At 49.3% G+C, this 7,874-nt stretch overlaps 1 long non-coding RNA gene across 1 annotated transcript; it reads right to left on the minus strand.

The window, feature by feature from the left end:
- Positions 1-6,069: 6,069 nt before the first annotated feature.
- On the minus strand, positions 6,070-7,404 carry LOC123049259 (uncharacterized). Its single transcript, XR_006423523.1, has 2 exons — positions 6,757-7,404; positions 6,070-6,443 (listed from the first exon to the last, which is right to left on the minus strand). It is a non-coding gene; the product is annotated as an uncharacterized lncRNA (long non-coding RNA).
- Positions 7,405-7,874: the final 470 nt, after the last annotated feature.

Below are 7,874 nucleotides of genomic sequence, written 5' to 3' on the forward strand. Positions count from 1 at the left end.
ACGACACAAAATAGCGCCGCCGTCATCCGATCTACTGATCTAGGGTTTCCCCCGGAGATAGCAGATAGTGGCCTTGAACTTCTCCTCGGCAATGCCTTCAAGAAGGGAACGCCGCATAACAGCGCCGTCACCGCCGGCCTTGGCAGCTAGCCAAAGGCAGGTTTTCATCCAGATCTGTTCGAAGAGCCTCCATCAAGCATTGCGTGCACGGATCGCCTAGCACCGGGCCGTGGTGCCTCGCCAGATCCATTGCAGATCAGCACCGCCACCACATGCCCGCTGTCCACCTCGCGCCGCTCGAAGAAGACACCACCCGGAGCGCCGGATTGCCGCTGCCACGAGCACGCCACGCCCACCAGAGCTCGTCAGGCTGACCCCCTCCTGCTCCCAAGGACGCGCTCGTCCAAGGGACGCAGAGTACTGCCGTGCAGGTCCGCGCAGGCAGCAGTACGTCACCGAGCGGGAACGGCCGACCCCTCCGCCACCACCTACAACCCCCCGCCGAGACCCGCCACCACGCCGCCGGACGCCATGGGCCGCGCGCGCCCGGGCCACCGCCGGTTCCCGCCGAGATCCACCGCCCCAGTCCCAACGGGAGCCGCGAGGAATCACCCCGCCACCGCCGTCAACCGCCCGAGCTTCGCCCGGCGGCTTCCTCCGGCGGCGGCGCGGGGCTGGGGGCGATTGGCCGGCGGCGCGCTAGGGTTAGGGAGGCGCCCCCGAGTCGCCCTAGGCAAGAGTGACGCGGGGGGTGCGTGTATCGTGCCCGTATATGCTACTCTCAAGAGTAGGCCAATAAAAACCGGATTGCAATACCTTATGTGCAGTTCTATCTCCAACGTGGTGTCCTCCATAAGCCTCGAAGTGACACTTGCATAGGATCTGTTCCTGTTCATGCTCAGGTACACAACGTCTAATAACACCATCTACTCCTTCTTTATAAAGGTGTGGGTCATCCCAGAAGTAATGTCTTAAATCATAGAAAAACTTTTTCTTTTGTTGGTATGTGAAACTAGGTGGTATAAATTTAGCAACAATGTAATTAGCATAATCAACATACCATGGAGCAGTACGAGAAGCATTTATGACAGCTAATTGTTCATCAGGAAAGCTATCATCAATAGGTAGTGCGTCATCAAGAACATTCCCTAACCTAGACAAGTTGTCTGCAATGGGGTTCTCAGCTCCCTTTATATCAATAATATGCAAATCAAATTCTTGTAGCAAGAGAACCCATCTAATAAGTCTAGGTTTAGCATCTTTCTTTTCCGTAAGATATTTAATAGTAGCATGATCAGTGTGAACAGTTACTTTAGAATCAACAATATAAGGTCTGAACTTATCACAAGCAAATACAACTGCTAAAATTTATTTTTCAGTAGTAGCATAATTTCTCTGGGCACTGTCTAGATTTTTACTAGCATATTGGATAACATTTAATTTTTTATCAACTCTTTGTCCTAGAACAACACCTACAGCATAATCACTAGCATCACACATAACTTCAAAGGGTAAATTCCAATCAGGTGGCTGAACAATAGGTGTAGAAATCAGGCTTTCTTAAGTATTTCAAATGCTTCTACACAATCATCATCAAAGACAAAAGGAACATCTTTTTGTAAGAGATTAGTCAGAGGCCTATAATTTTTTTAGAAGTCTTTAATGAACCTCCTATAAAACCGGCATGACCAAGGAAACTTCTTATACCTTTAATGTCCTTGGGACACGGCATCTTTTCAATAGCATCAACTTTAGCTTTATCAACTTCAATACCTCTTTCAAAAATCTTATGCCCCAAGACAATACCTTCATTAACCATAAAGTGGCACTTCTCCCAATTCAAGACAAGATTAGTTTCTTCACATCTCTGCAAAACTCGATCAAGGTTTCTTAAGCAATCATCAAAAGAAGTTCCATACACGGAGAAATCATCCATGAAAACCTCAACAATCTTTTCACAAAAGTCAGAGAATATAGCAGTCATACATCTTTGAAAGGTAGCAGGTGCATTACATAAACCAAAAGTCATATGTCTATAAGCAAAGGTACTGAAAGGGCAAGTAAAAGTGCTCTTATCATGATCCTCTTTTGACACAGGTATTTGAGAGAAACCAGAATAGCCATCTAGAAAGCAAAAATGTGTATGTTTGGATAATCTTTCTAGCATTTGATCAATAAAAGGTAAAGGGTAATGATCCTTTCTAGTAGCTTTATTTAATTTACGAAAATCAATTACCATTCTATAACCTGTAACAATTCTTTGTGGGATCAATTCATCTTTGTCATTAGAAACAACAGTAATACCTCCCTTCTTAGGGACACAATGGACAGGACTTACCCACTGACTATCAGCAACAGGATAAATTATACATGCCTCCAGAAGCTTTAGTATTTCATTTCTTACCACTTCTTTCATCTTAGGATTTAACCGTCGTTGGTGATCAACAACCGGTTTAGCGTCTTTCTCCAATTTTATTTTGTGCTGGCATAGAGTGGGCTAACGCCCTTAAGATCATCAAGAGTATATCCAATAGCAGCACGGTGCTTCTTCAGAGTTTTCACTAATTTCTCTTCTTCCTGCTCTGAAAGGTTAGCACTAATAATAACAGGACATATCTTCTTTTCATCAAGATAAGCATATTTAAGAGTATCAGGTAATGGTTTAAGCTCAAACACGGGATCACCCTTGGGTGGAGGAGGATCCCCTAGAATTTCAACAGGCAAGTTGTGTTTCAAAATAGGTCCCTGTTTAAAGAATACTTCATCTATTTCCCTTCTTTCATTCATAAACAGATCATTTTCATGGTCTAGCAAATATTGTTCTAAAGGATCATTAGGAGGCACGGCAATAAAAGCAAGACCAATAATTTCATATTTACTAGGCAATTCTTTATCATGGGGTTGTCTATGAAATTTAGCAAAATTAAAATCATGAGACATATCCCTTAAACCAACAATAACAATATCCTTTTCGCAGTCTATCTTAGCATTAACAGTATTCAAGAAGGGTCTACCAAATATAATGGGACAAAAGTCATCTTGTGGGGAACCAAAAACAAGAAAATCAGTAGGATATTTAACTTACCCACACAAGACTTCAACATCTCTAACAATCCCAACTAGTGAAATAGTATCTCTATTGGCAAGCTTAATTGTAACATCAATATCTTCTATCTCAGCATGGTGCAATATCATGCATAATTTCTTTGTATAAGGAATGAGGTATTGCACCTGCTGGAAATAGGAGATCATTGTTATCTCAGCAGGTGCAATACCTCATGATAACAATGATCTCTAATATTTGCTCCTTTTCCAGCCCAGAATTCCAGCTACCGGCATTCTTCCTCTTCATGTAAACCATGTAAAGTAAGAGAGAAAAGGCATAAGTATTGTGACATAATGTGTCATAACAGCCCATAATGCAATAAAAATCGATATGAAAGCATGATGCAAAATGGACGTATCACGACTCCACCGGGCTTTCTGTTGGACTCAACCTCGTGTATATGTTGTAACCAATCCGTGGACAGATCAATACAGAGAATAGTTCAGCCTATCGTTTTCCAACTCACTTTGCACCCGATCAATACATCGAGAGTTGCATTGCCAAAACCCAATCTCCTACAGTCGGGCGTGTCCAGGTCCAACGTAGTGGAGGTTTGGGCGCCCGCAAACCTTCCCTACCTTTGGTTCCAATTTATTTGATTTCAAACATCAAGACCGGTCTGGAAAAAATTGTTGACACAGTATTAGAGCAACTCCAATGAGGCGACCCATTTCGTTCGTCGCTGTCCGCTTGGGTCGGCGCGGACACAAAAGGCGGCCCAACGCGCCGACCCAAACGGACGCGCGTCCGCTTTTCATCCGCGGGCGACCCATTCTCGGCCCATTTTTAAGCCGGATTTGCGTCGGCGCGGACACGCGACGGATGCGCACACGCTCGCCTTCTCCTCTCCCCGGGCCCGCTGGTCGGTGGCACATTGGCCTCCCCCCTCACCCCCAGCCAACAGCAACCCCCGCCCGCCTACTTCGTCGCCGACGCCGACGCCCATTTTTGACGGCGACTCTGCCAGCTGCCGCCGCCTCCACATCCGCCCAGCAACGCCGCCCACTCCCCCCGTCGCCCGCCACCGCTGTCTTGCCGCCGGGGAGCAAACTGCTTCCCACCGCTGCTCCCCCCACCGCACAGCCGCCCGCGACCCAGAAGCCGCCTCGCCGCCCCGGTCAGATCCTACTGGCACGCTCATCGGACGCCAGCCCACTCGTAGGACGCCGGCAGGGCAGCTAGCTGGTCCGTGCACGCCGCGACTCCCCTCGCCGGCCGTCTCCTTCTTCGACGCCGGCAAGTTGTTCGACTGTTTGCCAAGGTACGAAAATGGACTCCGCCAACGAGTTCTTTTTCCACAATTTCCTTGCAACTCCAACAATTCGTCGTCTTACGAGGAGGAGGAGATATTGGCTGCCCTGTTGGTCCATCACCACCTCAACAGCCAGCGGCCGTTGTTCCGTGGATCCATTCCGGGCGACCTTCCGGCGTTGAATCGCAACTGAGAGAGCGGGCATTTCCTTCTTTGGAAGGACTACTTTGATACAACAAATCCGTTGTTCAAACATCAAAAATTCCGCCGCCGTTTCCGTATGAGTAGGCATCTTTTCAACCGTATTAGAGAGGGGGTGGTCGGCTATGATGACTATTTCGAGTGCAAAGAGGATGCCGTCAACAAGATCGGTTTCTCCTTTTATCAGAAATGCACTGCCGCCATCTGAATGCTTGCATCCAGAATGCCCGGTGATCTCATTGACGAGTACGTCTGTATGAGTGAGTCTACATGCCTAGAGTCCCCGTATAAGTTCTGCAAGGTTGTTATTGCTGTGTTTGACCCTGAGTACTTGAGAGAGCCGACAGCTAAAGATACAGCCCGTTTGTTGGCGATAAATGCCAGAAGGGGCTTCCCAGGGATGCTTGGCAGCATAGACTGTATGCATTGGGAGTGGAAGAACTGTCCTTCTGCTTGGCAAGGGCAGTATAAGGGACATGTCAGGGCTTGCACTGTCATAGTAGAGGCCGTGGCGTCTCAAGATCTCTGGATCTGCATGGCTGGATCACACAATGATATCAACGTGCTTCAGCGCTCGCTGGTGTTTGCTAGGCTTGCCGAAGGCAACAGCCCACCAGTGAACTTTACTGTCAACGGCCACAACTACGACAAAGGATACTACCTGGCTGACGGTATCTATCCTCAGTGGACCACTATTGTCAAGACAATACCCAACCCTGTCGGAGAGAAGAGGAAAAGATTTGCCCAAGAGCAAGAGAGTGCTAGGAAGGATGTTGAGCGTGCCTTTGGTGTTTTGCAATCTCGATGGGGCATCGTTCGTATCCTGCTAATACCTGGAGCACGCAGAAACTATGGGAGGTGATGACTGCTTGTGTGATCATGCACAATATGATCGTAGAAGACGAGCGCCCGGAACGTCTGTACGATCAAGGTTTTCAGTTTCAGGGTGAGAATGTTGTGCCTGAGCATGGAGTAGCGGCAATGTTTGAACAGTTCACCCAATTTCATCAAGACATGCTTGATTGGGAAACTCACGTGCAATTGCAAAATGATTTGGTTGAGTATATGTGGGCTCATGTTGGAAACCAATAGATGTATCTTCTTTTATTTGTTTGCAAAATTATGTGAAACATTTTTATTTGTATCCGGCTTGTAAAACTATACTATTTTATTCGGTGAACTATGTTTGACAATATGTTTGAATGCAAATCAATGTAATATTGGGCGGCCAGCCGGCCACGCCGGCACATATGGGTCGGCACATTGGGCGCGCTGCCGACCCATATCAAAAACAGGACGGACGCTGAGTGACGGCCGACTCAAACTGATAAAAAACGGACGAAATCGCCGTCTGTTTGGGTCGCCCATTGGAGTTGCTCTTAGATTGCAAAAATGTCTAGGCTGTCCGGTGTGAACGTTTAGAAGCGATTTGGTAAAACTCGCGTTGGAGTTGCCGGTAGAGTAAAGGTAAAAAAAGCCAAGCAAGACTGAAGGCTAATGCGTAGGGATGAGAGGCAGTTCAGCGTGAGCCCGTGTGTGCTAGCATGATGTACGCAGCACAGGCTGCCACCGCTGCTGCTACAGAAAAGAAAAGGAAAGGGCACAGATAGGCGCCGGCGCACCGGCCCAAATTTGGGCCGGTCGCACGGCAGCCACACGATGCCTGCATCCTAGACCACACGATTCCATGCCCCCTCTCCCCGCGCGTCGTCCCCTTCTTCTTCCTCCTCGATTCTTTCTTCTCCCGCATCGTGAGCAGCCGCCACGCGTCGGAGAGAGAGAGAGGGGGGAGGGGGGGCTGGGGGCTGCGGCGAGCGCCGGCGACCCTCGTCGGAGATCGAAGCACCGCCCGTGCACGTGTTAGCCTCCCGCACTCACCGTCTTCTGTCGCCAGATGTAGCACACGATCTCAGCAAAAAAAATCACTGTATATAGCAAAAAAGCAACGACAATTGCAAAAAAAAAAATCATCATCGCCGCCGTCGAGCCCGCAACTTCTTCATGAAAAAAGGATGTAGCAAAAATCCTTGACGGATGTAGAAAAACTACAACGGTTGTAGCAAGAAAAGTAGTCCCGTCTCGGCCGTGAATGAATGTAGCAAAAAAATGAAACAGTTGTAGCAAAACAAATCACCGATCGCAGGAAAAACATATACCGGTTGCAACAAAAAAGGAAGCGAAAAAGCATCATGGTCACCATGGTCGCCGTCGAAGAAGGAGCCCGTTCCAGCAATTCTGGACGCCGGTTCTAGCAATCTCTGCGGCTGGTTGCAGCAAAATGATGCGCTCGCGACATCGATTCCAGCAAATCAAGAAGCCGGTTCCAGCAAATCTCGACGCTAGTTCCAGCAAATCTTGACGCCGGTTCCAACATTATCACATCACACCCTGTTGAAGCATCTGCGCGTCGCTCGTGGCTTTTTCGCCGGCCGGTTGCAGCTTCCACGGCCCGTTTGCAGCACGGGTTGCCGCTGCCATGGCAGCACGCACGGCCGGTCGGTGCTTCCGCTCCGGCCAACGGCGGCGTCGACGCATCACGGCTTGCAGCTTTTTTACTCTCCTCCGCTCACCATGGCGACGGTCGCCGTCGAGCCGATGGCCGCGGGTGCGTGGAAGAAGGGCAAGGAGGAGCAGAGGTGTTGTAGCACAGGGCGGCGGACATGATTGGGGGCTGCGGCGAGCGACGAGAGAGAGAGATATATGTGTGTGGAAGAAGATGCATCAGAGAGAAAGGATAAGACTGGTTGTGATAAGCGGTGGGCGGTGCGTGGGCCCAATAGGCAGTACACGAACGAGGGAGTCGACCGCTTCGGTGCGCCGAACGCAAGCGTTTCCCAAAAGGAAAAGGGAGTGAGCAGGAAATGCCCCGCGAATCGCGCGGGACTTCTGCGCGAGCTGCAGTCTCCAGTCGCATCGTCGCTGGCCGTACCGGGCCCACACCTAGGTGGGCCAACTCGCGTACTGTTTCTCAGATGCACACTCGCGCTCCCCGGCCCAAGCAATGGATACGCGCTTGCGTCCGCTGCTTCGATCATTGTGCACTTCACTCTCTACATTTTCCTCCAAATTGCAATATTCTGTTGGTTAGCAAGGAGCAAGGCCTGACCTTCCTTGGCTGTAATTTTGTTTCACCGAAACTACTAGTGTTCACGGTATTTCCTATTTGACGCATTCTCCGTCAAATTGGCGGAGGTTCGCAGAGGCGAGGGACGCGAAGAGCTCAGTAAGCCAGGGCCCATTTAGCAGTTAGCGTGGCTATTGCGGGTGGGTGGTTTTCTCCCGGTTTTGGGAACTTCTAGAAGGTTCCCCGAACCG

The sequence above is a fragment of the Triticum aestivum genome, chromosome 2D, assembly GCF_018294505.1.
Source record: "Triticum aestivum cultivar Chinese Spring chromosome 2D, IWGSC CS RefSeq v2.1, whole genome shotgun sequence".
Lineage (NCBI taxonomy): Eukaryota > Viridiplantae > Streptophyta > Magnoliopsida > Poales > Poaceae > Triticum > Triticum aestivum.